Source organism: Natator depressus, chromosome 6 (genome assembly GCF_965152275.1).
Source record: "Natator depressus isolate rNatDep1 chromosome 6, rNatDep2.hap1, whole genome shotgun sequence".
NCBI classification, from domain to species: domain Eukaryota; kingdom Metazoa; phylum Chordata; order Testudines; family Cheloniidae; genus Natator; species Natator depressus.
In genome coordinates, this window is record NC_134239.1 from 131115864 (window position 1) to 131125966 (window position 10103).

A 10103-nucleotide genomic window follows, 5' to 3' on the forward strand; every position below is an offset into this window, starting at 1 on the left:
GCTCTTTTGCTGATGCTGAAAGGTCACACAGATGTGGCAGTACCAGAAGGTGCAGGTAGACTGTTTCATCCCCTGCACCTCTCTGCAGTAGATAGGAATATATTCCTAAAACCCTGTGATATTTCTATACAGCACTCAGCAGGGAGTGGCTCTGATCTTGAAGGGATTCCTGCCAAGCTTTGAATTTCTTGCCATGAAATTTGCTTAATTCATTATTATTTCCATCATTAAATATTCAGCTTCTAACAGAACATAGCTTGCCTCAAAACTTCCTGTTTGGCAGTTAGTACTAATGAAAGAGGGGGAGAGAGAGACACACAGCGAGAGTCTATTGAGAGGGAGAGAGAATGCTGGAAAGAGTACAGCACATCACTTTCCTCAGCAAAGGCAGACAACCTGCAGCACGAATGCATCAGTTTTGTCTCAGGTGTTGGTGTCCCTGGGCATTTTGTTTCCAAAAAAGACATCATAGTTTACTGCTCCTCCAGGAGCACCGTTTCTGCTGATGTTAGGGAAATTATATTCCCTGAAAAGTTGAGCTGTCAGGCATGGAACATTCTAGCCCATTAGTCTAATCAGTGCAAAACATGGTTCTTCCAGAATACTAGCCCAGCTGACTAATGAAGCTGCACTCCCCTAGACAGGCACCCCCACAGGATCCAGAGGCTTGCAAGAGGCAGAGACGCAGGATAAACCTTCCTGCGCAAGAGCTGAAGATAGGAAAATGCATCTGGCTCTTTTCTTTCAGCATCCATCACCCCTGGATTGTCAGCATTTCACATACCATAAACCAGCTCCAGCCCCCTCACGGGGGATTAATAGTGGTTTTAAACATGGGATTGCTGTCACTGTTTGAAATAACCTTCTGCTCTCTGGATACAGTTTTGAAAGGTGGGGACAGGGAACTCTCATTTAAACATGAAAGCAATGAGGAATATTCATTCAGGAACCACCTGCCCTCTTAGAAAAGTGGTGTCAGGATATCCTGTGTGCAATGGAAGGTTGTCCATTAAGGTAAGCTTATGATGAAACCCATGTAAGTAACTTTTCTCTATTAAGGTGAAATTTTCCAGAGATACGCTGTTTGACTTACAGCCCAGCTTCAGAATACAAAGGTCACTGTTCATTGTCTTGTACGGGAGAAGAATGACAACATTTCTCATGAAATGTCCAAATTAATGTTTAATGTTGCTGATGAGTTCATGTTGAATGGCTGGTACGTGCTAGGATCGGTTATTTGTAGAAGGTTTGGGATTGAACATTCCTTTAAACTGGTGACTCTGGGTAACTCTACACCATGGCTGGCCTGGGTCAGATGAAATTCCAGTGTACACATTCAGGTTTGGGCTGGAGGCTGGGCTGTGAGACCCCGAGGCTCCAGTCCAAGCGCGGAAGTGTACACTACAATTTTTAACCCTGCAGCTGGAGCCCTACCAGCTGAGATCAATTGGCCTGTGCTCTCAGACTTGGTGCTGTGGGATTTATTGCTGTGTAGATGTACCTAGCATGTCCACTCAAGATCTTTTCACAAGCCTAAGGCCATGTCAACTTCCACAGACGTCGTCTTGTGTTCCGCATTTTTTATATTTGGGTGAGTGGGGAAAATCACAGTCTGACAGTCTCTGGACAGTGTAAATCATCAAATATTCTTACAATTATTGGCTTAACCCTAACTTTTCCCCACACTGATGTTAGCAAAGGATGGCCTAATTCAAACTGGATTAGAACATGCTGCATTACACCCAGGGAGGCCTCAGACCTGATTTGTCTGAATGTCTTGAAGGGAGGTGCTGGAAGGTGAGTAAGCAAAAATTGTGACGCGTCAAAGTTAAAGCTGAGAAGGCTCACCTTTCATGTCAGCAGGCCACCGGAGGGGAGACTGCCCAGCAATCGACCAATAACCTGGCCACTCCAGCCCTTGGCCAGTCTTTCCCTGCACCCGAAGGAGGCCTGCTAGTGACAAGCCCTCTGCCGATAGCATCCCCGTCTGGCTCCTTGACTGCAGACTCAGCTCCTACTTCACAAGAGGACACAGGACTGCAAGAGCTGAAGCTTTCAAGGACCCTGTTATCTCAACTGTCTTATTTTTTCTATCTTTGTTTTGTTTTAATGAGCTGGAAGACATCCAAGCCTTTTTATATCCTTTCATTTTAGCACTGGAAAGTGTGGCTGTGTTCAAGTGGTTAGGGTGTGTTCTCGGCCCTGTGTTTGAACTGTCACGTGTACGTGTTGGCACCTAAGGCTTGTCAAACACCTGCTTATCAGGGTACTCTGGACGAGGAAAGGGTTAGCCACCATGCAAGACCAGAAATAGAGAAAGGAAGCTCTATGATGGTTCTGTAGCTGGCGTTCGGCCTTTAGACAATTTTATTTGATTATGAATAAATAATTAACCAGCTCTAAGTTATGAATATGATTTCCTCTGCTGCAATTCTTTAGCTGGTGTTTGTAACCAAATGGACAGCCTACGCCTACCATTCCTTTTTAGGGTTTATAGGGATTGCTATTTTTGTTGTTTATCTGAGTGATTTAACTACTCTGATGATCGGATTCCAATCCAATACTGAGACTAACTTAAGAACATAAGAACAGCCAGACTGGGTCAGACCAACGGTCCATCAAGCCCAGTATCCTGTCCTCTGACAGTGGCCAATGGCAGGTGCCCCAAAGGGAATGAACAGAACAGGGAATCATCAAGTGATCCATGCCCTGTTACCCAGTCACAGCTTCTGGCAAACAGAGGCTAGGGACACCATTCCTGCCCATCCTGGTTAATAGCCATTGATGGACCTATCCTCCATTAATCTAGCTAGCTCCCTTTTGAACTCCGTTATAGTATTGGCCTTCACAACACCCTCTGGCAAGGAGTTCCAGAGGTTGACAGTGCATTGCATGAAAAAATACTTTCTTGTGTTTGTTTTAAACGCGCTACCTATTAATTTCATTTGGTGGCCCCTTATTCTTGTATTATGAGAAGGAGTAAATAACACTTCCTTATTTATTTTTTCTATACCACTCATGATTTTATAGACCTCTATCATATCCCCCCTTAGTCGCCTCTTTTCCAAGCTGAAAAGTCCCAGTCTTATTAATCTCTCTTCATACGGAAGCCGTTCCATATCCCTAATAGTTTTTGTTGCCTTTTTCTGAACCTTTTCCAATTCCAATATATCGTTTTTGAGATGGGGCGACTACATCTGCACACAGTATTCAAGATGTGGGTGTACCATGGGTTTATATAGAGGCAACATGATATTTTCTGTCTTATCTATCCCTTTCTTGATGATTCCCAACATTCGGTTTGCTTTTTTGACTGCTGCTGCACATTGAGTGGATGTTTTCAGAGAACTATCCACAGTGACTCCAAGATCTCTTTCTTGAATGGTAACAGCTAATTTAGACCCCATCACTGAATAGTTATAGTTAGGATTATGTTTTCCAATATGCATTACTTTGCATTGATCAACATTAAATTTCATCTGCCATTTTGTTGCTCAGTCACAGAGTTCTGGGAGATCCTTTTGTAGCTCTTCACAATCTGCCAGATACTTAACTATCATGAGTAGTTTGTATCATCTGCAAATTTTTGCCACCTCACTGTTTACCCCTTTTTCCAGATCATTTATGAATGTGTTGAATAGGACTGGGCGCAGAACAAACCCCTGGGGAACACCGCTATTTATCTCTCTCCAGTCTGAAAACTGACCATTTATTCCTACCCTTTGTTTCCGATCTTTTAACCAGTTACCAATTCATCAGAGAACCTTCCCTCTTATCCCAAACTTGTTGATTTGATCTTGATTTGATAACTGTATTTCTTTATTTTTAGTTTATTAATAATAGCTTAACTTTAGTGATGTGTTCTTGACTTTATTTTTGTTCCGTTACCAGCATTAATAATATTTACGGAACTGATGCTGAGTCACACTTCTTTCAATTGGCAATTTAGGTTCAGAACTTTTGGGGTCCTGGGTAGATACCAGCCCATCAACCTACAAGCCTGACCAGCTGTGGCCAATTATCCTTTGGGTGTCACAAGAGGTTAGTAAGATCTTGCAGAATGTATTGCTTATATCTGTTGTATCACATAGCTCCTAAAATTAGAATATTTTGGTAATATGCCATTTCTGTTTAACGGGATTCTGTTGGTTCTATGCACCTTTACACGTTTTCAGTATCGTTTTAAGTATATATCATGATTAATACAGTGTAGTCAAGTGGTCAAATGTGCATGATGAGTTATAGAACATCAGTCTATCACACGGCTCTTTAATTTATTACAGGGAATCGCAATAAGTGATATAGTAAGTGTCTATAGTGTTTATCATTTTGTTTTTCTTCGTATTTTTTGTTTCAGAATTCTCTATGGCATCTGGAGTTCAAGGTCACAGATTCATAGATTCCCAGGCCAAAAGGGACCATTGTGATCTTCTTGTCCGACGTTCTGTATAATACAACGGACAGAATTTCACCCAGAGATTTCTACCTTGACCCTAATAGCTGTGGTTGAACTAGATTATAGTGATGAGAACTAGATAAGTGGTTCCAATGGTTAGTTACCCTCACTGTTAAAAATTTGTGCCTTCATTTCCCATCTGAATTTGTCAAGTTTCTGCTTCCAGCCATTGGAACTTGTTCCATTCATTGCTGGATTTAAGAGCCTTTTATTAACAGAAATCTTTTCCGCACTTACGTGTTATAAATCACGATTGTGTCACCTCTTACCCTCCTCTTGGATGACCTACAGAGACTGCTGTGTCCTTGCTCTCCACACAGCATTAAGAATATGGGGAAACCATACGGATGCAACTGGACTCCAAGAGTATGCCTACATAGCAAAAAAAAAAAATAAAAGTCCCATGGCCACAAGTCTCAGAGCTCCAGCCACTTAGCTCAGGCTGTGGGGCTAAAAGTAGCCGTGTTGCCATTCACGCTCAGGCTGGAGCCCAGGCTCTGAGACCCCCCCCCTCCCTTGCTGGCTTTCAGAGCCCAGGCCCGAGCCCGAGCCCGCGTGTCTACACGGCTATTTTAGCCCCACAGCCTGCACCTCATGACTCTTAGTCAATTGTGTGGCTCTGAGACGCACTGCCAGGGGTCTTTTTCTTTTTTTTTTTTGCCGTGTAGACATCCTGTTAATAACCGTGTTTATTAACTATGTACAAATCTACAAGGCTCGGTGACCTGTGAGCACGGCTGCTTTGGCTTCTATAACGGAAGACAGGGGAACCATTACAGGGCTCCCAAGCGATTTAAAGCCATGCTACCCAATACACTCTCCTCTCCTCTCCTATGGTGTGGATGGGCATGGAAAACCTTACAAATGTACTATCAAAGCTTTTCAACAGTGCACAACATAGACTGAGCTCCTTAAGCTTCGCACTGGTCTTTTCTCAAGTCACAGCACGTACCCTGAAAAGAAACCACCTGGCCTCACAACTGTTCTGCGTGTCTGGATTGGCTATTCAAGCTGTGATTTTCAAAGGCACCCAGCTCCCATTGACTTGGGTGCCCAACTCCCTTAGGCACCTTTGAAAATCCCATTCTAAAGCCACCCAGTGGTGCCTCAAAGTGTTCCCTGGGGATTTTGCGGCATGACCTGCATGTGTCTCCCAGTACTAAAGCTTTATGCTGTTCTTTGAGGTGAGTTGCACCCTGTGCTGAAGAAATATCCCATCTGTTGGTATCCTGTATGTGTTAAAGAGCAATCTAGACGTCCCACATTACGTTTGTTCACTGTATACCAAAGCCTCAAACAATCCCTTGGCTAGAAGGACTCTGCAATACCCAAACATGCCTTAAACTTATTCCATGGGATAGCAAATGTACTCCGTGATGAAACTCCCATCTGAATTACCCACACTCTCATAGGAAGCAAGGTCTTGCTTCCTATATGTCAAACGTAAGAATCTTGGAGATGTTTGTTGACCAAAATGTTCCTGTCTGGCTTCAAGGCGTCCCGCTGATTCTGGAGAGCGTAAAGCAGTGTCAGCTTGAATCCACCACATGTCAGTGTCAGCCCTTCAGAGGACTGTGCTGAGTCTTACAGTTGTGATTTTGCAACTTTAGAGACACAGGAAGGGGAGCTCACACTAAACATTTGAATGCTGCGGTTTTATCAGTTGTAACTGATAAAATAATCCACTTCTTGTAATCATATTAGATTGAAGTAACATTGTGGAAATATCCTTCAAGGCACCTAAGCCAATGGACCTGAATAGGTACAAAAGAAATTACTTTGCCAAGTTTAGAGTCCACTTGCTAGGGTGCCAGGATTGCTAGACGCCCAGTTATCCCCTGCCTCAGCGAGAGAGAGAGAGAGTGAGTTGTGCTTCTGCTAAACTGGTCATCAGGTCCCGGACACCATGAGTCTCTTAGCCACCCAAAGAATCTCAGAGCTCTGACATCCCCTACTTTGCCTTGCAGGTTAACAATCCCCTCTGAAAGTGTCCCCTGTAATATCCAGGCCTTAACCATGGGACCCTCACAGAAATTGCAGGAAAGTTGTCCCCAAAGAGAGAGTGTACACACACATCTTGACTTTTATAACTCAAAATCCTGTCCTTTATAACATTACAGCACAAATATTTTTATAGTGAATCAATCCTAAGGTTATTATCAAAGGTTACATTTAAAGAGATAGTAAAAAAAAAAAAAAAAGGATAAAGAAATGAAGCATTCTTTAGTGAGTGAAGACACACAAATGATTGCACATATAAAACAAAATATAAAACACAGTCTTGGTTTGCACTTTTTAATGGTTATGTTTCTTATTTCCTAGATTTTTCTCCCACGGACAAAGCTGATGGTTTTCAGTCAAAACCAGGATCCAATTTTTCATGAATCACCCAAGCCCTTCAAGGTTTTTCTTCAATAAATGGATACCAAAATGGCTTTCTGTCCCTTAGTTCTACTTGAGTAAACAATTGGAATACCCTCCATTGTTTGTTCTCCAGTGTGCTGACCCCATGTTGCCTTCACATCCTCGTGTTGACTTGGAATGGAAATGTAGCTCCCATTGTGTTTGCCTGTCTCTGATGTAAATTAAACATTGTAAGTCAGAGAGGAATAGACGTGCTTTGTTTGGCAGAAAAACTGTTTGTCAACTCTGCCTTGTTACATAGTTTAAATCACCTTTTTAGCAGTACACATAATTCTTTAAATAGCATTAGTACATACATTTCACATTGATATTAATGGACCTGCATGATACCCGCTTTCATATGACACCTGACAAGACACAATGTATGGATAAATACCATGAAAGCAGTGTGTTAGGTGTAGTGAGTTTATCAGGCCTATTAGGAGTTGCTGACACCAGTGAAAGGTTTGCCCGTTGTCACTGAGGGGTTGTTAGGATTATACCACTCAAGAAACTTGGGTTCTGAATTTACAATAATTTACTACCATCGATTCATCTAGTCTGACCTCATACATAACACAGGCCACAGGATTTGTCATGGGAAATTACTCCATTAAGCCCAATCACTTGAAAAATCTGCAAGGTTCAAATTTGCAAAACATGAGTGCTGAGTCGTCGTCCCTTCCCCCTAGATCTTTTATATTTTACTCTCTTCATAGCCATAGAACCAGGTCAGGAATTACTTTCCTGGAACCTTTATTTCTTTGCACAGCACAGTTGCTCCCCCTGTTTCTGACCACCCCATTCAGAATGTTTGGTACTGAATTTCTCTTGAAAATAATGGCTCAACTTAAGAGAAAACTAATTGCATGGAATTCAGTATGGTTTACAAAGCTTTCAGTGGGCCTAAGTTACTGTGGCTCTTCCACGTCTAATCACGAATGGTCTTTTAATGTAGGAACACTGCTGTTTGCTCTGGCTAGGTAGAGCTCTCTCTCAAAGAATACCCAGCAGAATATTTAAAGAAAGTGACTAGAGTGTAGCTTGAACACAAGCCAGTATATTAAATGAGTCAGGGAAAGATTTCCCCATTCAGAAGAAAGGGGAAGACGCTAAATGGAAAACGGGCACCTGAGACCGCCCCATGAAAAAACCCTCTTGACAGAGGTGGGTGGGAGCAGTGCTGAGCCAGCATCCCTCCAGAGGTCTGGCTCTTGGACATTTGGATGTAGTGTAAGAGGGTGTGAGCCAGCCACACACACACCTGATGGTCATTGTCCAGCTTCCTCCAGCATCCCAACACAATCGCTGGGGGAAAGGATTCTAAAGTACAAGAGCCAACCCTTTCTTTTTATTTGTTTAGGTTAAATGCAGTGAGTTCTTCCTGACAGTGTCTCTTTGCAGTTAAGAGCAAGGTGCCTCTTAGTGAGCAAGTGATTTAGATGATTTGTTTGCAGGATCATACAGGGCTAGGAAGTTCACCATTCAGACGGGCCTAATTTGCTAGACACATGTTCATTTTGTTTCTCAGAGATATGAGCTAGGCTCCGCTAGCCAGGAGAATGTAAATCAATGAGCAACTTGTATTGTGTGTATGTCCACGTGCCGAGCTGTCCTCCTGCAATAGATTTCACCTCCCCTTTTCCGACACTACGGTATGTCACCTGCCTCGGAAAGGAATGCAGTAGCTCTAATGTCCTTTCATAGGCTTCCATTTGGATAACTGCCAAGAATCTGATTTTCAGAGTGAGGTATTCACTAAAAATGTTCTGGGATCATAAATGTGGCCCCCTCTCTGAGATACCATAAGTGGAAGAAACGACAGCTGCAAAACAGACTGCTGGTTGTCCGGGTAGTTATCCTCAAAGGCAGCACGTTTCCATGATTGCACTGCCTCATTGCTCTGTGAATGGCCTTACCTGCCATTGGTCATGCTCTGCGGATAACACATACCGGAGATCTGGTGGAGGCAAGTCCCAGAGAGTCGACATAGGGGCTTTCAGTCCTACTGGGTTCTGGGAAGTGGAACTGCTAAAGGACCCTCCCCCAGCCTTTGGGGAGGATATACTGACGCCGGGGACTCAAATGATTATGGGGGAGAACGAAAAATATAACAAGGGCAGGTGTGAAGGTCAAAGGGTCAAAACAAGGAAACCTGAAAGGGGTTTCAGTGAGGAGCAGAAAGTGCCCATCAAGTGAAGGCACAAAAGGTTTAATACCCTCTCCTTTCTCTGACGCAATGCTGACAGCATGTGGCTGACACTCGGCTCTGTGTCCTGCTCTGCAAATGGAACTTCCACCATGACCAAGATGTCCGAATGCTTGGAAGAGGTGAGCAGGTGAATGAAAAGGACTTGGCTTTCACTCCACCCAGAAAAAAACAACATATGGTGAGAGTGGGAAGGCCAGGATAACCCCTCAGGGAACCCACCAATGCTCCAGCCTCTCCAGAGAGCCCAGGGTATTAGACCACAGATTGCCAAGGTGGTGTCAAGCCTCGGCATGATGTCAAGCTTCCTACCAGGCAGGCACACACTGTCTGTTTTCAGTAGAGTGAAATAGCTTCTTCCATCAAGGACTGGGCTGAGAGTGTCCCTCTGTGCCTCACGGACAAGGGCTGAGATGCTCCAGTGCGCACAAAGTCTCCTCCAGAATAGACACTGCTGATCACTCTACTGACGGCTGAAAACTAGAGCGAGTTGAAATGTTTTTATCAAAGGCCTGGGAGGGACCTCCAGGGTCATCCAATCCAGTCTCCTGCAGGCCACATTATCATTATGGAATTGTTCTAACGAAACCTGTTTAGAAATGAAAATTGTCACAAAATAATGATTTTTTTAATGAAAAACTGGAAAAAGAAAACTGAACATTTTTACCAAAAGGAGAGAATTTTACTGAAAAGAATTTTCAAAAGCAGAACATTCTTCTGGTTTTGGTTTCAGTTTTTCCTTGAAAACATTTCGTTGTCTGGTTTTTTTGCATGGCATTGAGGGTAGGGTTGCGAACTTTCTATTGGCACAAAACCAAACACCCAGCCCCACCCCTGCTCTGCCTCTTCCCCGAGGCCCTGCCCCCCACTCATTACATTCCCCTCCCTCAGTGACTCACTCTCCCCCCACCCTCACTCACTTTCACTGGGCTGGGGCAGGGGGTTGGGGTGCAGGAGAGGGCTCTAAATGGGGGTATGGTCTGTGGGGTAGGGTCAGAAATGAGGGGTTCAGGGTGCAGGAGGAGGCTCTGGGCT

The 10103-nt window shown here is 43.7% G+C and overlaps 1 long non-coding RNA gene across 2 annotated transcripts; it reads left to right on the plus strand.

Annotated features, from left to right (window-relative positions):
* Nucleotides 1-724: 724 nt before the first annotated feature.
* LOC141990247 (uncharacterized) lies at nucleotides 725-6891 on the plus strand. 2 transcript variants are annotated; one of them, XR_012640123.1, is made up of 4 exons: nucleotides 725-1014; nucleotides 3950-4041; nucleotides 4358-4551; nucleotides 6779-6796. It is a non-coding gene; the product is annotated as an uncharacterized LOC141990247 (long non-coding RNA). The 2 variants fall into 2 exon arrangements; XR_012640122.1 differs by lacking the exon at nucleotides 4358-4551 and having other exon boundaries at nucleotides 6779-6891.
* Nucleotides 6892-10103: the final 3212 nt, after the last annotated feature.